The 21,317-nt window shown below is 43.3% G+C and overlaps 1 protein-coding gene across 7 annotated transcripts in view; it reads right to left on the bottom strand.

The window, feature by feature from the left end:
• Positions 1-21,317, bottom strand: part of KIAA1671 (KIAA1671 ortholog) — a 235,563-nt gene that overhangs the window by 201,883 nt on the left and 12,363 nt on the right. Inside the window, exon 2 of one of the 7 annotated variants that reach the window (XM_056529036.1) lies at positions 3,256-3,353. The exons of the other annotated variants lie outside the window; for them this stretch is intronic. The gene's annotated coding sequence lies outside the window, so the exon portion shown is untranslated. The remainder of the gene's footprint in view (positions 1-3,255; positions 3,354-21,317) is intronic. 7 annotated transcript variants of the gene reach the window in all.

The following is a 21,317-nucleotide window of genomic DNA, read 5'->3' as shown; positions in this document are numbered from 1 at the left end:
TGCCATTGCCATGAGATAGACAATGTTATTTATTTTACTAATCTCACTCAAAACGTTATATTAAACAGAGCCAGTGGCGTCGCTAGGGGGGGGCCAGAGGGGGCCATGGCCCCCCCTAGATCAGGCCGTGCCCCCCCCCCCCCAATTTAAAATAAATAGGGATGTCCCAATACATTGATGGCTCCGCCCCCCAGCACAGGAGAGGACGGGCCGAGAGCTGACAGGTCACACAGCAGAGCAGCCGCTTCATGTGAGGTGAGTGATGTCCTGTGTCCTCCCTCTCTCCCCCCTGATCAGCAGTCTATCCTGGGGCAGAGTATTGTGTATGGTAGCAGTCCAGAGGGGTCACTATCCCTCCTCCAGTGTCCACAGGTCACCAACAGGCCACATTATCACAACAATTTTTGGGAAAAATCGCGGCAAAAATTGCGTGCTTTTACCGCGATTTTTCGTAAATCGCGGTAAAACAGCGCAATTTTTGCCGTGATTTTTCCATAAATTGTTCTGGTAATGTGACCTGTTGGTGACCTGTGGACACTGGAGGAGGGAAAGTGACCCCTCTGGAAGGACAACATGTGAACACATTAACCCCTCATTAACCCCTCAAGGGTACATTCACATGTACAGGATCTGCTGCATATTTTGTGCAGCTGATTTTGCAACCCATTAGCTTCAATAGGTAGCAAAATCAGCTGCAGAAAATATGCAGCAGATCCTGTATGTGTGAGCGTATCCTAAGGGCTCATTCAGGGATGGATCCACAGTGTATTTTACGCTGCGGATCCGCCGACAATGGACCCTACAGTGCTGCCTCCATCTGTGCCTGCTTATAACGGCAATCCTCCGCTACGAGCAGACATGCTTTGATGTGTATACTCGCACACATCATGGCCGCTCCTCCTGCTCTCTGAGCTAAGCCGAGAGCAGCCGCGATGTGTGCGAGTATACACATCAAAGCGTGTCTGCTCGTAGCGGAGGATTGCCATTATGAGCAGGCACAGATTGAGGCAGCACTGTAGGGTCCATTGTCGGGGGATCCACAGTGTAAAATATGCTGAGGATCCGTCCGTGTAAATGAGCCCTAAGGACACACGGCGTATGTGTACGCACAGTGCCTGCTCCCACTGTGTTGTATAAATCATTAGCTAGAACCCTCGGCTAATGCCAGACATCACCAATCAGGCTGATGTCTGACATTAACACTTTAGATGCCGCTATCAAAGTTGATGGTAGTGTCCAAAAGTTTTAACGCCTTAAGGTCAGAGCGTTTTTCCGTTTTTGCACTTTTGTTTTTTCCTCCTTACCTTTTAAAAATCATAACCCTTTAAATTTTGCACCTAAAAGTCCATATGATGGCTTATTTTTTGCACCACCAATTCTACTTTATAATGACATCAGTCATTTACCCAAAAATCTATGGCAAAAACGGAAAAAAAATCATTGTGTGTGTGTATATATATATATATATATATATATATATACACACACATATACACATTTTAAAATTGCCCCCCCACTTTTGTCACTGGCCCCCCATGTGCCCCCCCTAAATTTGAATGCTGGAGGCGCCACTGAACAGAGCTAAATAAAAAAAGCAGTAGTTACAAATTCAAAGAAGCAAAAGCTATTTATGCCCATATTTAAGCAGATTGAAGAAGTTTCATTTGTTAGAATGTTGACACTGGAACTTTGGAGCAAGAGCCAAGTCTTCCCAGTTTCTCAGGCCCTGTAGCCAAGTTGTGAAACAGAAATTGCACTGACCCTCCAGAACCGATGTACAGTACAACAACAAGAGTATTTCGTGTTTGCATGTTGGAAATGCTGTGTGATTTAGTAAAAAAATAAAAGCAAAGATAACATTAAAGGATATCAAGTAATATAGTAACTTATAAATAATAATAAGACAAAAAAACCATCACAGGATGAAGCACAGGAGGAGGACAGTCTGAAATCACTGAACATTTTAGACTTGGAGGAGTCAAGTTGCAGACATTATTTCTTGGCCAGGGGCCTGGGATTGCAATACAAAGACTAGGTGCAAAACTGATGAGGGGGAGCAGCCACTGCAGGGAGGGACATATCTTCTCATTCAGGCAAGGAGGAATGGGCCTTTGGGTAATTAACCCCTTAGTTGCAGGTGAAGCAAAGCAAAGTAAAAACAGTATTTGGCTTTAATAAGCTTTGTTGTGTCAGCAGGTGTATGAAAATGATCCAGACAAGTTTATTCAGAAAAGTATCCAGACTATACATTGTTAAAGAGGACCCTTGGTCACAAGTCACCTTTACATTGCTTAGGGTGGACTGTTCATATACCTCTTTATAGCATGTTGAATGCCCCTGGACATTGAATATGCCCCCCCTCCCCTTTTTACAGTCAATACACAAAAGGCCATATTATAATCACGGTTTCTGTCCCTCTAACGCATTACTTCAATCATCAGAGGGGCTACAAAGCCCTTGATCTCAGAAACAAGGGGACCGATCAACATGCTATAAAAAGCTATGTGATCAGACCCCCCCCCCCCCCCCAAGCTATGTAAAAGGTTACAGTCACTTTTTTTTTATTTTTGTATTAGTGACCACAGTTCCTCTCTTAAAAAAAAATAAAAATAAATGACTACATGATCTGTAGTTTTTATCCGTACCATTTTTGTTTTGAAAGGACTTTTTGTGTGTTTGCCAAAACGCAGGGAAAAATCTTAGTGGAGTCCTAGCCTAAAGCTCTGAATTTATTTATTTATTTATTTTTTTAAGGGTGGAGTAGAACAGCCTGAGTTAATTTAGAAATGTTTATTTGGTGACAGGTACTTTTTAAGCAATAGGTCATTTACTACTTAAAATGGAAAAACTTGATTTAATGTCATTTAAGGTCATTTTTAGATGACACATTGGCCCTGATTTATTAAAAACGTGTGAGAAAAAAAAGCATTTCACTTTACCATAGCTCGTTAGGATAGGATAGCAGAGCTGTGATTGGTTGGAGTGGGATAAACCAGACAGTTTTTCTTCTTACACCCTTTTAAAAAAAAGTCAGGGCCATTCTCTTTAATGCTAGTATAGAAATGTGTCAGATTTCTGCATATTGGGTTCTGAATACACAGACCAGTTAGAGCGCAAATGGTGATCCTTGTCCACTGCCAAAAGCACCTACAATGGGCATGTAAGCAATACAACTGGACCATCCATAGAGCAATGGAAGGTGGTGACCTGGTCAGATTTTCTCATTATGTGTACAGGTCAGAGTACACTGCTTACCTGAGAAGGGATGGCATTAGGATACAGTATGGGAAGAAGGCAGGCCAGCGCAGGCAGTATGAGGTTCTGGGGAGTGTTTTGCAAAGAAGCCTTGGGTCCTGGCATCATGGAACATAAGACAGAATTTAAGATGTTTCCTTATTCTACAGATTTCCCAGATCTCAATCTTATAGAGCATCTGTGGGATGTGGTGACAAAAGGATACCATAGGGGACCACTATGGTATCAATGTCACAACAGGATCTACACCAGTGTTTCCCAACCAGTGTGCCTCCAGCTGTTGCAAAACTAAAACTCCCAGCATGCCCGGACAGCCTTTGGCTGTCCGGGAATGCTGGAAGTTGTAGTTTTGCAACAGCTGGAGGCACACTGGTTGGGAAACACTGATCTACACAATATTAGTTTAATATTAGTTTTAAAAGTTATAGCTGATGAAAGTTGTCACAACCATGAAGTACGGTAAGTACTTCATATTTCAGGTAGCACAGCAGTGTATTTGTTTCACAGTGGTTCCATTTTTAAATACTGAATACATAAATATGTGAGTGCATTATGTTATTTTCAGGACTTCAGAGAATGAGCAACAGTAGAAGGTTTATCTGTTCATAGGAGAGAGGATCAGGAGTGTTCGGCACCTGAGAACAGCAGTGAGGCAGAAAAGTGATAGCCAGGGCTGGCATGAAAAACAGGTTGAGCCAGGAGAGAAGACACAAGAGAAGGTTCATAAAACACGTGATTTCCAGCGTTGCTGCTGCATCAACTTCATCCATATACTTCGTAATCATACTTTAGGGGACATGCTTTTCACAAACTAAATTCTTAAAAAAGCCATATATCATTAAAGTATCCTTTGACAACTCCACAACATGAAAATCTATTTACTAACTTTAATCAAATAATAATATTTTCAGATAGATATTTTCAGGGCTGGCCTTAGGTCAGATCATGTCCAGTGCATTACCTTTTACTGCTAGCCCCACCTCATGGTGTACCATATATGGTTCAAATAACATGATAGAATAAAGATTACTTCTTAAAAGGGGTACTCCGGAGGAAAACAATTCTTTTCATATCAACTGGTGCCAGAAAGTTAAACAGATTTGTAAATTACTTCTTAAAAATCTTAATACTTCCAGTACTTATCAGTTCTTTTTTCTTTCTGAATTTCTTTCCTGTCTGACCAAAGTGCTCTCTTCTGACACCTCTGTTCATGTCAGGAACTGTCCAGAATAGGAGCAAAACCCCATAGCAAACCTCTCCTGCTCTGGACAGTTACAGACATGGCCAGAGGTGTCAGCAGAGAGCACTGTAGTCAGACAGAAAGGAAAGGCAAAGAAAAGAACTTCCTCTGTAGCATACAGCAGCTAATAAGTACTGGAAGGATTAAGAGTTTTAAATATAAGTAATTTGAAAATCTGTTTAACTTTCTGGGATCAGTTGATGTTTTCCAGCGGAGTACCCCTTTAAAGAGGGTTTTCAGGAATAGAAAAAGAGAGCTAATTTCTTTCAAAAACAGCTCCACATGTGTCCCCAGGTTATGTGTGGTATTACAACTTGGCTTCTTTCATTTCAATGGAAATGAGCTGCAGAACCGCACGTACAATTGCGATTATGGAGTTATATATTGCAATTTCGATATGAGATTGCGATATAATAAACAAATGTTAAAATCTCCCCCAGTTCCAATCCAATCCCCTTATTTCATCTTTTTTCATAAAGCCAACACCCCCTCCCCCCAACTTAATTTCATGTAGTGACTGAACAAAAAATGGGGGGGACCGGATGTGGAGAATTAGCTTAATTCCGCCTCCTCATTTCATGTGCCTGGCATAGTCTGTTTACAATTAATCACAGTAATCACTAATACCCTAAATTTACAATCCAATAATAAATTAGTGGAAACGTAAAATTTTACTTTTTATTTTTTTCCAATTGATATGCATGTCACTGCATGCCATAAGACAGTACACTATATACTACCGTGTTTCCCCGAAAATACACCCAACCCCAAAAATAGGCCCTAGCTGTATTCTCGGGGTGGGCTGCAATATAAGCCCTACCCTGAAAATAAGACCTAGGCCAGTGGTCTTCAACCTGCGGACCTCCAGATGTTGCAAAACTACAACTCCAAGCATGCCCGGACAGCCAACGGCTGTCCGGGCATGCTGGGAGTTGTAGTTTTGCAACAGCTGCAGGTCCGCAGGTTGAAGACCACTGACCTAGACAATGCCCGGGCTGCAAATATTAAAAAACAAACTTAAACTTCCCTTCGTCCTCCGTTCCCCCGTTGCTAAGGAACCGGCCTCACTGTCCTCCGCTGTTATCGCTGCTTCCTGGCGTTGGGACGTCGCAGAGCCTTCAGCCTATCACCGGCCGCAGCGATGTCCCGCCTCTGCCGATGATAGGCTGAGCTCACTGTGATGTAAGAAGCCGGCCGGCTTCTCACATGACAGTCGGCTCAGCCCATCATCGGCTGAGGCGGGACATCGCTGCGGCCGGTGATAGGCTGAAGGCTCTGTGACGTCCTAACACCAGAAAGCAGCGATAACAGCGGAGGGAACATGAGGCCGGTGCCTTAGCAACGGGGGAACGAAGGACGAAGGTACGGTAAGTTAAAGTTTGTTTTGTAATACCCTATTTGCAGCCCGGGCACAGGAAAAGATACAGCGCAGCGGCCGATCATTATTTGGGGGGGGGGGGGGAAGAGAAGCTGCGCTTGCGGGTGACAAACGATTATTACCCCGATGTGGGGTGCTGGGCTGATAAACCGGCGGGGGGGAGGGACGTTGGGCTTCAGAGCTGCGCCCATCACATGATACTTGAGGGGGGGGGGGGGGGGTGTAAATACCGTGGAACCGCCATGTTGTTTAATGTGCATACCGTACTGTAAATAAGTAAGCCCTACCCTGAAAATAGGCCCTAGTGTGTTTTTTGTGGCTTAAAGTAATATAAGACCCGGTCCTATTTTCGGAGAAACACTGTCCTATTGTTGCAGTCCGTAACTAATAGATGTGTTACAGTTTTTAAACAATCACCAGTAGGGTCCATCTGATCTCCAATCTATTAGTTGCGGACTGCAACAATAGTCTATAGTGTACTGTCTTATGGCATGCAGTGACATGCATATCAATTGGAAAAATATTGAGATATTGTAGTTGTGACCCAACTGCTGAGGTTTTTAATCTTTTTGGCATAATAAAAGTTACATTTTATGTTTCCACTAATTATTATTGGATGGTAAATTTAGGGTATTAGTGATCACTCTGTGATCAATTGTAAATAGACATTGGTAAAAATGTACCCTCCATCCATAGGTCCTGTTTTGGTATTGGCATAGTCTGCATACTCTCCGGCGTTGCATTGCTCTATGGTGCTGCGCAGCCGCGTGGGAAGGAGCACTAGGGGAGCGTTTTATTCTACACAGTGCACTTCTTGGTAAAAATTTCAGATTCTCTTTATTTTGTTTTAATATACTACCTAAAAATTTGATCTTTATGTAAAAAAAACAATTAGTATGCCTAAAAGTGCCCTCCGCTGACCCCTATTACCTTCTCTTTTTTTCATATACGGGGCTGTATAAGGGCTCAATTTTTGTGCCGTGATCTGTAGTTTTTATCGGTTCCTTTTTGTTTTGATAGGACTTTTTGATCACTTTTTATAAAAAAAATTCTGGTATATGAAGTGACCAAAAATTAGCAATCCTGGTATTTTGGTATTTTTTCTTACATTCATGCCATTGACCATGCAGTTTTATAACAGTTATATTTTCATAGTTTGGGAATTTACGCACGGGGTGATACCAAATATGTTTAGGTTTATCATTATTTTATTTTAAAAATGGGAAAAGGGAGGTGGGATGTAAACTTATTAGGGGAGGGGCTTATTACCTTTGCTTTTTACAATTCATTTTTTTTTTTAATACAATTTTTTAGTCTCCATAGGGCAGTGTTTTCCAAACAGTGTGCCTTCACCTGTTGCAAAACTACAGCTCCCAGCATGCCCAACTCCAAAAGCTGTCCGGGCATGCTGGGAGTTGTAGTTCTGCAACGGCTGGAGGCACACTGTTTGAAAACACTGCCCTATGGGGACTAAAAAATTGTATAAAAAAAAAAAAATGAATTGTAAAAAGCAAAAGGTAATAAGCCCCTCTACTACTACTACTACTTGTAATTCTTGCAGACACTGATCAATGTTATGCTATAGCACAGCATTGATCAGTGTTATCGGTGCCCACCATTATTGGAGTGCCGATTGGGCGAGCCGGAGGCAGGTAGGGAACCCCCGCTCATCCTCTCAGCTGAACAGGACCCCGCAGGTTTTGCAGCGGGTGTCCCAATCAGCTCCACTGAACTACCGAAGATTGTTTTTGACATTTTTGATGCCGCAATCAACTTTAATTGTGGTGTCTAAAGGGTTAATGTCGGACATCACCCGGATCAGTGATTTCGGCATTAGCCAGTATGAGAGCGCTCAGCTTCTGAGCTCTCTTCATACACCCGCCGAATGGCTGCGCCATATTCATACGTCGGCAGGTCGTGGTGGGAGGAAACATAGTGAAACGTACAATGGAGGGGCTGGGCCGCACTGGAGCTGAGCATACTACAGTTGCCGTCTCCATGTTTGTTTTACCTTATTGTCGCTCCCGTGCGCGCGGCCCGGCGTCTCCAGCGTGCAGCCCAATATTTCTCCTCACAGATATGGCAAAATTTTGCAAAGGGCCAAATCGCTATATCACAATCCACAATTATCACGATTCGATTGCGGAATATCATGCAGCCCTAATTTGTTGTATTATATTAAACATTTTGAACAAGTGAGAATATACCTAGTGTAAACATCTTAAAATAAAAAAACTCAGTAAAAACCCAATAAAAGAACCACAATATCTGCATTAATAAAAAGGACCTGAACAATTTATATTAATCATAAAAGGTTCTGGATCCTAGCAGAAGAGAGCATAACGTTACCAAAACGGTGTACTCGTCCAGCTAAAAAATATCTTAAAGTCTTTACCTTTCATTACATGTGTGACCATGTAACAAAGACAGAAGGCCAACCCAGTAATCACTAGGAGGCAGCTTATCCCATCACAAGGAGCCAGTCACACAGTCGGCGTGTAGTGATGTAATCTGTTAAGTAACCAATATTCAGAAGAATGCTGTCACTGAAATTAACCAACTCCACTGACCGTAAGTACCTCAATAGTGTAGCTTTATCTTTCATACTTCACTTTTGTCAAATACATTTCTGTAGCGCTTCTCTTAGGGTGCATTCACACCACGTTTTGTACATACGGGTGCCGGATCCGGCAGGGGGAGGGGCAAACCGGACGCTCCCGTACCCTGGCCGGATCAGCCCATGACTCCATTTACTTTAATGACCCGACCAGAGTCAAATGGTGACTCCGGTTGGCTCAGTTTTGACCCGTATGCGGTTTCCTGACCAGACCTAAAACCGTAGTATACTACGGTTTTAGGTCCAGTCCAAAACTGCATACGGGTCAAAACCGAGCCAACCGGAGTCACTGTTTGACTCCGGTCGGGTCATTAAAGTAAATGGAGTCACGGGAGCGCCCAGTACGGGAGCGCCCGGTTTGCCCCGCCCCCCCGCCGGATCCGGCACCCGTATGTACAAAACGTAGTGTGAATGCAGCCTTACAATGGCAAGACTGGCACATCTGTCACTAGGTCTTAGTAGCTAGCTGAGAGCATAGTACTGCTATAAAGGTAGGCTTCAGAAGTGTGGTCAAAGTAATAAGGGGCAGATTTAGGGTGGAATCTACATCTGAGCAATTTGCTATTTGAATGATGTTCCTGAATGGCCGCACATTATTTTGGAAAAACACACCGGAATAGTATACATGTATATAGGATTATAAAGAGTATGCCACCCTTCATGGAAAGACATATATACTGCAAAACTGTATACTCCTGAGGCTACAGAGAGCAAGGGTTATACCTATTAACTTTACCGATATAGTTCAACGCAACAGCCTGGGTGCAATACAGCAACAGAGAAACATTTTCTATGTTTATTCACAACAGATTGATAACCGATATGAGTCACAAAACATAGCTTTCATGGGCAGACCCAGTGATTCATTAGCCTAGAATTTATAGACAAACTTTTTTTTTATTTTTTATTAATGAGTCTGAGTTATGGGAAGCCGGCCAGCTACACATGGTGAAATGTTACTCCAAGAAGTACATCACTATTTTTTAGTGGTGCACCCATACACTGGCATTTAGGGATGTGACGTCAACAGATGTGCTGGCTTACAATATGTAGACAATGCAAACAAGTTAGTAAAATGAGATAGACATCACAAGTCAGTGTTATTTGCTTGTACATACAGTTCTAGAAATAGAATCGCCTGTATCACTGTTTCACAAAAATGGACTAAATTATATTTTACCATTGTTAATACACAATGTACTGTATTTCTGTCCAGGTCATAGATCCATGTGACCATTAATGGAACTACCGGTAAACTGTCCATACAATATAGAACAACACTTAATATGCCTTGATTCTCCAACAATAAAATGGTGGTGTCTCTGGTGGGATTCCCCCATCTCATTTCCATCCAGTTACAGATTACCGTACTCGAGTATAAGCAGTGTTTTTCAGCATGATTTTTCGTGCTGAAAACGCCTCTCGGCTTATACTCGAGTGAACTCTCCGCCTGTCAATCCCTTCTCAGTGGTCTTCAACCTGCGGACCTTCAGATGTTGCAAAACTACAACTCCCAGCATGCCCGGACAGCCATCGGCTGTCGGGCATGCTGGGAGTTGTAGTTTTGAAACATCTGGAGGTCCGCAGGTTGAAGACCACTGCGGCCTTCGTCTTCATCCAGACCCCCCTTTAGTTTTCTACTCACCTCCCCTCGGTGGGAAGGAAGGGTGAGCTGGTCCGGGCCATCTATGCTGCAGGGACCATCCGGTGGGGAGGGTTAGTCGTTCCGGGCTGGCCCTCTTCTCCGCTCCAGGCCGGCCCCGGACTAGAGACGTTGCCTTGACGACGCACAGGGACGTCCGTGCGCAGCAGACGTCCGTGATGTCCCTGCGCATGAACGTCTCTGTGTGTCTTCGTCAAGGCAACGTCACTAGTCCGGGGGCCAGCCCGGAGCGGAGAATAGGGCCTTCCGGTGAAGATGTACAGCCCGGAACGACTAACCCTCCCGCCCCTGGACGGTCCCTGCAGCATAGATGGCCTGGGCCAGGTCACCCTTCCTTCCCACCAAGGGGAGGTGAGTAGAAAACTAAAGGGGGGTCTGGATGATGAAGGCCACAGTGGTCTTCAACCTGCGGACCTCCAGATGTTTCAGAACTACAACTCCCAGGATGCCCAGACAGCCGATGGCTAGGCATGCTGGGAGTTGTAGTTTTGCAACATCTGGAGGTCCACAGGTTGAAGACCACTGATGAAGGGATTGACAGGCGGTGATGATGACAGGGGTGTTAATGACGGGGGTGTGGATGATGACACTCGAGTATATACGGTAGATGGATTAGCATTTTTTAATGCCACATGCTACAGGCCAAAGAAATCCAGGCTGCCATAAAATTGCCACCCCACTATGTTTTTGCTGCCAGTGAGCCTTGTGCAGCTGCACTCATGCAGGCATGTTTGAGGATTTTCTTTTTTGTGAGGATTCACCTTGTAGAACTTATCATTAAGCTGCATTCTAGTTTTCACACTTTGAACACTATTGTAAAAATATCCAGGCATGCAAGATAAATGATGCAGAGCTGACTTTATAGTAGTTTGTAGACTGGAATCATCAGGCGTGAAAAGGGGGAGAAGAGGAACATGGAACAAATGCTTACCAGTCTATGGTGTTCGTACTGCGAGAGCTTACCTCCAGACCTTGGAAGAGCATTGATCCTCAGCATAGTAATGAGCTGGCCTGTCACAGCAAACACTAATGTACGTCTCCTGTGAGCAGCTAGTGATTGGTCCATGTTGTTCCTATGCTGCTTTCCAGGACACAGCAACCATCTTCACGAATGGGCTATTCGTAAAGGATAAATACTACATTGGGATAGTAACTGACATTGTAAGGGCATCTGAAATCGCAGACCATCTAACTGTTATTCATAACATTTTACGTAATAATGTCTTCCATTCTTTATTAAGAGAATATATCTGGTAACCACATAAATTACTAACCACAAAAAGAAACACAGCCGCACATCCACCATTTGTATTTTGATCTACTTGCTTCTCAGCATAATTTCAAATTCTAACAGGTTGTTAGTTTACATTTTGATCAAAAAGTACAAGACCACTCGCCACGTCAAGGCCACCTCGTTAGAGTGGGTCCATAACCTGACACTGGCGTAGCGTCCGGCGGCGACCACTGCCTCCGAGACCCCATGCCCAATGGGGGGAGCGACCCAGTGGCCAGGCAGCCCCACTACTGCCCGACCAAACCCCTGGCTCCGGGCCACTCCACCCCACAGACAAAGCATCACAGAAACAATGGCCGCCACAGAGAACCACACCAGTATGAAACCTACCATGTGCTCACTGCCAGAGGGCTGGGAGAATGGTAGGAGGAAACCCTTAGGCAGTTTCCTGCTAATTAATCCGCCCCACCCATTTGGCCCAGGCATTTTTAATTAGCAGGAAACTGCATAAGGGTGGATGTGCGGTTGTGTTTCTCTTTTTGTGCTGCAAATCACTATAGAGGCTTACATTTAAACCAAGGCATATGTCTTCTTAGTTCCAAGGAGTGTTACGGTGACACAAGCTCCAATAAATATGCTGCTATCATGCTATAAAACCTCATATATCATCAGTATACAGCTTCCAGCTATGACAATGAATGAAGAAAGTGCAATCGATGCTGAACCAGTGGTGGCACATAGGGAGCTTTAAGGCTAGGTTCAGACTACGGAATTTCCGCCTGCAATTTCAAAGCAGAATTGCAGGCGGAAATTCCGCTTGCTAAAATGTACTGTATAGTGAATAGTTTTCTGTTCACAAATTCACACTTCGGAATTTGTGAAGCGGAATTTGTGAACGGAAAATTTGCTTGGAAATTTCCGCTTAAAGAATGGCGTTGCTCTTTCTTCAGGCGGAAATCCGCGCAAAACACATTGCAGTCTATTGGAGACTGCAGTGTCCGCGCGGTCCTAGCGCAGACTGATTCAGCCGGAATACGTCGGAATGTCCGGGCGGAAATTTTCTACCCGGAGATTCTGTAGTCTGAACCTAGCCTAAGGGGAGTCGGGAGCTTCTGACGTCATAGCTCCACCCCCTCATGACATCACGCCACACCCCCTCAATGCAAGTCTATGGGAGGTAGCGTGATGGCTGTCACGCCCCCCCTCCTTTAGACTTGCATTGAGGGGGCTGGGCGTGACATAAGGGGGCGGGGCTATGACGTCACGAGCTCTCGACACCGGCTCCAGCGTTTGGAACAGTTTGCTCCAAACGCTGAGCAGCGGGGTACCCCTTTAACCTGTTCAGGACTTAGGGCATATGCATACGCCCGAGGGAATGCCGGTCCCCGCCGCTAGCCAGTTGGAGACGGGACCAGAATGCCTGCTGGAATCATTCCTGAGACCATCCATGTCGGCGATCGCAGAAAATCGCATGTCAATTGAGACATGCGATTTTCTGCTATTCCGTCTCTGGTGACCCGATCACCTGGAAAATAGGGATGATCGGAGTTGTCAGTGACACCCCCAATCATCCTGCAGGATAGGAGCGAGGTCGCAGTGCTGCGATCTCCTCCTATCCCCTGCCATTAGTCAGAACTTAGTTCTGACCAATGGCAGCGCAGGACAGGGGGTTGCCATGGAAACCCCCCATTCTGCCCACCCCTGGATGTCAGGCAGAACGGGGGGGGGGGGGGGAGAAGATGGAGACCGGCGAATGAAAGTGAAAGTAAAGCGATCTTTACTGTGGCAACCACTAGGAAGGCCGAACTGCAACTCCCAGCATGCATGGGAGTTGTAGTTTTGCAACATCTGGAGGGTCACAGTTTGGAGACCACTGTTACAGTGGTGCCCAAACGGTAGCCCTCCAGATGTTGCCAAACTATAACTCTCAGCATGCCTCGACTGCCCAGGCATGCTGGGAGTTGTAGTTCTGTAACATCTGTCCCTTCAGATTTAGCAATTTTCATGAAATGTTTGAAAATTGCTGCTCTACTTTGAAGCCCTCTAATTTTTTTCAAAAAGTAAAAATATGTCCATTTTATGATGCCAACAGAAAGTGGACATATTGTATTTGTGAATAAAAATAAAATTTATTTGGAATATACATTTTCCTTACAAGTAGAGAGCTTCAAAGTTAGAAAAATGCTAAATTTTCTAAACTTTCATGAAATTTTGTGATTTTTCACCAAAAAAGGATCCAAGTAACGCCGAAAATTTACCAATAAAAATAAAGTAGAATGTGTCACGAAAAAACTATCTCAGAATCAGAATAATTGGTAAAAGCGTTTTGGAGTTATTAATGCTTAAAGTGACGGTGGTCAGAATTGCGAAAAAGGGCTGCGTCCTTGAGGGGTTAAAAAAAACAGAAGATTTCTCGATCAAAGGCAAATGATGACATATTCTCTTTAGACTCCTCCCTCGAGTCGCTGGATATGTGGTCAGGCCAGAATGTAGCAGTAATAGATCCATGTGAAGCCAGCTGTAAGATAGACTACTCCTTTTATTTTCAAACTGCAATCTAAAGGGGGTTATCCAGAGATGATTTCTTTCAAGAACAGCACCACACCAGTCCTCAGGTTGTGTGTGGTATTGCAGCTTAGTTTCATTGATGAAGTGAATGGAGTCACGTTGCAATACTACACATGGTGCCGTTTTTTCTATTCTTGGATAACCCATAGAAGTACGAAAGATTTAGACTGTAGCTGATCAATATCCTGACTCTGGTGAATATGTGTAGTCTGTAAAGACCTCTCTTAAATATTATTATTATAATTAATAAAAAAAGAAATCAATCTAATAATAGCATAACACGGACTCTCATACACAGGCCAAAGCTACATTTCCGAAAGGTCTGCGTAGCAACCATTCATTTTCAGCCTTGCGGGCATTACAGCCAGTATTACGCATCTCCACTCACACCCATCTGCTGAAGAATAAAAGAAAAGGACCAGTCTAAACTAGGGGATTAGCAAGAAACAACAACAAATGTGTTTTGCAACCTCCTTAGTTACCATCAGTGTCATCTATAGATTTACTCGGTGAAGCAATGCAAAGTAATCATAAATAAAGCTCAATATTGCATACTTTAACACATTGCGTTCAGAAGAGGGTGTGTGCACCCAATACAATCATTCCATGCACGAGAGGCAATGTAAGGTCAAAACAATGGTCCAGTTCATCCGGTCAAGAACATCGTACATAACAAAATGAGACTAAAAGAAGCCAGAGCTTATTCTGTGGCTTAAGTAGTATAGCATGGACTCAAACCAAAACCATGCCCAAATTAACCTACTGTAGCGCTGAATACAACTGGCAGAAATATTATAGTTTACTGAAAAGTACACACAAAAGTCAGTGGCATTGCCCAGTAGTAATTATTCTCTAATCTTAATTCTAAAACTTGTACTAGAAAATGTTAAACAGGGAATGCATCTATTAGTATCAACTCAAACACATGTACTGGTGGATAGTGCGGGAGACGCTGATTAAAACGAGCCCTACCTTGGTCTGATCCGTGCCGTCGTTCGCCCGCACTTGTAGTTTTAATCTCTGTGTATATCCGGCTGTAACTGGCAAAGGCGGGGCTTCTGCGGGTTAACTGACACTGACGTCAGCGCCGCTCATGAATATTCATCCCTCCCTCTGGTTAGGAGCGGCGAAGAGAGGGAGAACAGGAGTGATGAATATTCATGAGCGGCGCTGACGTCAGTGTCCGTTAGCCCGCAGAAGCACCGCCTTTGCCAGTTACAGCAGCATATACACAGATTAAAACTACAATTGCGGGCGAACGGCGACGCAGATCAGACCAAGGTAGGGCTCGTTTTAATTAGCGTCTCCCGCACTATCCACCAATACCTGTGGATAGTGCAGGAGAAAATATGTGACAGTTTTCCTTTAAAGGGGTTATCCAGGAAAAAAAATTTTTTTTATATATCAGCTGGCTCCAGAAAGTTAAACAGATTTGTAAATTACTTCTATTAAAAAAAATCTTAATCCTTTCAGTACTTATGAGCTTCTGAAGTTAAGGTTGTTCTTTTCTGTCTAAGTGCTCTCTGATGACACGTGACTCGGGAAACGCCCAGGTTAGAAGAGGTTTTCTATGGGGATTTGCTAGGGGAGGTTCCCAAGACACGTGTCATCAGAGAGCACTTAGACAGAAAAGAACAACCTTAACTTCAGAAGCTCATAAGTACTGAAAGGATTACGTTTTTTTAATAGAAGTAATTTACAAATCTGTTTAACTTTCTGGAGCCAGTTGATATATAAAAAAAAATATTTTCCTGGATAACCCCTTTAAGGAAAAGGAAGTGGCCCTAATGGTATAGGATACAGTACTATAATCTACACCAGTGGTCTCCAGCCTGCTGACCTCCAGATGTTGCAAAACTACAACTCCCAGCATGCCCGGACAGCCAACGGCTGTCCGGACATGCTGGGAGTTGTAGTTTTGCTACATCTGGAGGTCCGCAGGTTGAAGACCACTGATCTACACTATAGTGCAGGTCATTTTGCCATTGCAATATTTCTCTTTATAGTGCAGATCCCACAAAAAAGTGCTGGTTTAGAGCGGTAATCATAAGTATCAGTGGCCAGACAGACATTTGCACAGTTTGAATGTTCTATGGCATATTCACAAGGTTATCTCAACCTCATTGCTTTACTTTAACAGCAACGCAATTTGTAGAATTTGTTTTCTAGAAAAGAGCCGCCATTGCTTCCTATATGTGTCCAAACTAATACAGGAACCAATATGAATAAAAAGATTATATATATATATTGCACAGTGTGAAAAATATAAATGTACATAAAAATTGATCTATATAATGAAAAGGTGAATAGTCCCTTGTCTTCAAGAATCTTCGCTTCTTCACATTCTGCCTCCTGACAAGCTCATTAAGTTGAATTTCCACTGATCTGCCAACAGAAGCAAGACAGTCAGATCCTGTATATGACGGTGATCGGTGGAGGACTCCTTAGTGAATGTTTTTTGCTCAAGGACATCTGAAAATTCTGACATTGCATTATAACAATTAGCTTCTGTATACATCAGCAGGCTAGTCAAGTCCCCATCCAGAAAACATATGAAGACGTGAGCCGCCTAACCAGTGGTACACAGCAGTGTTCATGTTTTGCACAATATGACTTCCTTAACCCCTTAAGGACCCGGGCTTTTTCCGTTTTTTCATTTTCAATTTTTCCTCCTTAACTTTAAAAAATCATAACTCTTAAAAATTTTCACCTAAAATTATATATAATGGCTTAATTTTTGCGTCACTAATTCTACTTTGTAATGACATTAGTCATTTTACCCAAAAATCTACGGTGAAACGGGAAAAAAAATCAATGTGCGACAAAATTGATGAAAAAACACTATTTTGTAAGTTTTGGGGGCTTCTATTTTTACGCTGTACATTTTTTGTCAAAAATGATACCTTATCTTTATTCTGTAGGTCCATACGGTTAAAATGATACCCTACTTGTATAGGTTTGAATTTGTATCACTTCCGAAAAAAATCATGAATACATGCAGGAAAATTTATACGTTTAAAATGGTCATCTTTTGACCCCTATAACTTTTTTATTTTTCTGTGTTCAGGGCACTTTGAGGACTCATTTTTTGCGCCGTCATCTGAAGTTTTTAGCGGTACCATTTTTGTTCTGATCAGACTTTTTGATCACTTTTTATTCACTTTTTTGTGGTATAAAAAGTGATCAAAAATGCGCTATTTTGGACTTTGGAATTTTTTTGCGCGTACGCCATTGAACGAGCGGTTTAAAAAGCGGTATATTTTTATAAATCGGACATTTCCGCACGCGACGATACCACATATGTTTATTTTTATTATTATTTACATAATGTTTTTTTTATTTTTGGAAATGCCGGGTGATTTAAACTTTTATTAGGGGAAGGGATAATTGAAAGGGTTAATGATTTTTTTACACTTTTCTTATGCAACATTATAGCTCCCATAAGGGGCTATAACATTGCATTTACTGATCTTTTACACTGATTGATCCATCTCCATAGGAATGGATCAATCAGTGTTTTAGGCGATTGAATGCTCAAGCCTGGATCTCAGGCTTGAAGCATTCATTCGGCGATCGGACTGCAGGAAGGAAGGTAAGAGACCTTCCTCCTGTGCTACAGCTGTTCGGGATGCCGCGATTATACCGCGGCGATCCCGAACAGCTCCCTGAGCTAGCCGGGCACTTTTACTTTCGTTTTTAGCCGCGCGGCTCAGCTTTGAGCGCGCGGCTAAAGGGTTAATAGCGCGCGGCACAGCGATCAGTGCCGCGCGCTATTAGAGGCGGGTCCCGGCTTCACTATGACGCCGGGCCCGCCGCGATATGATGCGGGGTCACCGTGTGACCCCGCGTTATATCGCAGGACCGGGACCCATGACGTATGCATACGTCATGGGTCCTTAAGAGGTTAAAGGGGTAGTCCAGTGGTGAACAACTTATCCCCTATCCGACCGCTGGGGCCCCCCTGCGATCTCTCTGTACGGGGGCCAGGCTCTCCGGCCAGATAGCGGGTGTCGACCTCCGCACGAAGCAGCGGCCGACACGCCCCCTCAATACATCTCTATGGCAGAGCCGGAGATTGCCGAAGGCAGCGCTTCGGCTCTCCAATAGAGTTGTATTGAGGGGGCGTGTCGGCCGCCGTTTCGTGTGGAGGTCGACACGCCCCCTTCCCGTGGGCTGTCGGGGCTCCGTACAGGAGATCGCAGGGGGCCCCAGCGGTCGGACCCCCATGCGATCTCAAACTTATCCCCTATCTTTAGGATAGGGGATAAGTTGTTCACCACTGGACTACTCCTTTAAAGGAGAACTCCGGAATATAAAAATTGTCGCCCATACTGCCTCAAGTAAAAAAAATAAAGATGTACCGGCCTCCGGTAACCGGCTCCGGTCTCCGCCGCGATCCACTTTCTGGTTGCCGGTGGTCGGATGAATCATACTGCGCTCAGCCAATCACCAGCCGCAGCGAAGTCAGACTCGGCCAGTGATAGGCTGAGCGGCAGTGTGAAAACGCTTCAGAACACAAAATTCTTCACTACACTGGCACCTGCGGCCGGGGCCGAAAACATCACACTGCCGCTCAGCCTAGCGCCGGCCAAGTCGGGACTTCACTGCGGCCGGTGATTGGCTGAGCGCAGTATGACTCACCGACCACCGGCAAACAGGAAGAGGATCGCGGCGGAGGCCGGAGCCGGTTACCGGGGGAGCGAAGGAAGGTATGTACATCTTCATTTTTTTACTGCCGGCACTATGGGGAACACATTTTTATGTTCTGGAGTTCTCCTTTAACTTAAAGAGGTATTCCAGGCAAAAACCTTTTTATATATATCTCAACTGGCTCTGGAAAGTAAAACAGATTTGTAAATTACTTCTATTAAAAAATCTTAATCCTTCCAACAGTTAGTAGCTTCTGAAGTTTTCTGTCTAACTGCTCAATGATGATGTCACGTCCCAGGAGCTGTGCATGATGGGAGAATATCCCCATAGGAACTGCACAGCTCCCGGGACGTGAGTCATCAGAGAGCAGTTAGACAGAAAACAACAACTCAACTTCAGAAACTAATAACTATTGGAAGGATTAAGATTTTTTAATAGAAGTAATTTACAAATCTGTTTAACTTTCCAGAGCCAGTTGATATATAAAAAAAAAGTTTTTGCCTGGAATACCCCTTTAAGTTTCATTCTTCACGGGTGTTTGGGAGATATGTTCTTCTGATCTCTGTCAAAAGGATATTACCCAGGATTTTGTCTGTATTCGAGGGGTTTTTCATTCGTATTTTTATCATGGCCTTTTCCCAAAAACACCTTAAAGTCTATAGTGAAATATTAGTATTCGTACAGTGAATTATTAATCTAAGCCTTCATACAAATAATTTCGGTTTTAGTCTTTTTGTGGTCAATGGCATTTACTTTATAAGCACAGCATGTTCGTAATAAGTTGTTCTTGCCGGTTTTTTTTCCAGGACTTTAAAATGCCGTCAAGACGCTTGTAAAGAATGCCTAAAATTCATGACAACTTTACCCAAAAACAAGTTAAGATCCCTGCACTAATAAGAAGCATTGAAAACTTCATCTTTCTTTACTGCTCCACAATCAGGCTAGTTAGCTTTACATCTCTAGAACAAAGTGTAAATTAAACAGCACAATGTCTCATAGTAACATAGGCATTACAAAGAAAGTAGCTGACCAAATGATGTATGTTAGTAATATCATGAGCATTAAAAGGGGTGTTCCAGCAATGTTTTTTATTTGTCTATGCTACAGGGGCTGTAAAGTTAGTGTAGTTCATAATATAGTGTCTGTACCTGTGTGTGACAGTTTCCTCACAATTCTTATTTTATTTTCACCCCATTATTTATTTCTACCAGCATACAAAATGACTGTTGTCTCAGATTTTTCCCAGGTTGCAATGCGGCCGAGACCTGACTCACTAGTCAGCTGATGACAGGGAGCCTGTCTGCTTTAATGGGTGGAGTGATCAATCTGCAACTAATGCAACAGCTGGAGGCACCCCGATTGAAAACCACAGGTCTTTTGTTTCAATGGGTGGGGTTGGCTGATGTGTGAGATGGAGGAAAATGGCATTGTGGGATTTGTAGTCAAAAAAACCATATGTCAAACTGGAAATACAAGTTCACAAAAATCTATCCACAGTGTTATGGAAATCTCACAGCATAGCCATTTATCCCCAAGACAAGCGCAGATTCTTCCTAAGCATTTCCATTACTGTCTGCCAGGTACGTACTAAAATCACCTTATGCTGGATAACCCCTTTAAGCTACCATATCTGCTCTACCATCGGACTTGGCATCCTTCCATGACCATAGCCTACAGTCCTCTAAGGCTTCTTTCAAAATATAAAATTGCTCCGTTTTAAAGATCCATACGAAGTTTCGTCTGAAAATCAGCTGTAAATGGCAGTTACAAAATCCTATATGGCCGTTAGAAAATCCCATTATAGTCTATGGGATTTTTCTAATAGCCGTTTTGACCCAATATAGCCTGTTAATAATGGCTGTTATTTTGTGACAGGAAGATAGTAATAGGAGAAATCACTATTTCTCCCGTTACTATCTTCCGTCACAAAATAACAGCAGTTATTAATAACGGGCTATAAAGGGTTAGAACGGCTATTAGAAAATCCCATTATAGTCTATGGGATTTGTCTAAAGGCCGTACAGGATTTTGTAACTGGCGTTTTACAGCTGATTTTCAGACAGAACTTCGTACGGATCTTTAAATCCCGAGTAACTTTGTAGTGTGAATGGGGCCTAAGTATATGAGCACTCAACAAGATTGCCCCATTGCAATACTTCATGAATCAACTGTACATGGTAAAATCAATAGACAAATATAAAAATAAATCCTCAACAAATGTGTTAAAGGAACACAATAAAAAAAAATAATAATAATAATAATCCAAGTAATACCTTCTTCATTTCCTTTGATCCTATTCTGTCCCATATTGCTATTAAACAAATATCCCATTGGAGAACAATGGGATAAGCCCTGGCATCAGTCTTCATCTAAGCTGGAGAGTTTACAACCATGACAGAGGTAAATTTCACAGATTTCCTATATACATATGGGAAAGAGGCCTTTATTCACAGTATTTCCAGAGCAACCAGTGAGTCTTTGCACATTTTATTCTGCTTCTCAATTGTGTAAAGTGATTATTCCAATCTTGTCTTCTGGAGTGCACCATTTCCTTCCTAAAGGATAAAGAATGTGCTTGTCATCTCTTCAGTCCCAAATAGGCCTGGGCGGTATGACCAAATATGTGTATCACGGTATTTTTTTTTAACTTATGGCGGTTCCACGGTATATAATGGTATTTTCACCAACCCCCCCACCCCCCAAATCATGTGA

This window comes from Hyla sarda, chromosome 1 (assembly GCF_029499605.1).
Source record: "Hyla sarda isolate aHylSar1 chromosome 1, aHylSar1.hap1, whole genome shotgun sequence".
Classification (NCBI taxonomy): Eukaryota; Metazoa; Chordata; class Amphibia; order Anura; family Hylidae; genus Hyla; species Hyla sarda.
The sequence above is the reverse complement of the archived record's forward strand: the minus strand, read 5'-3'. Positions and strand labels throughout refer to the sequence as shown.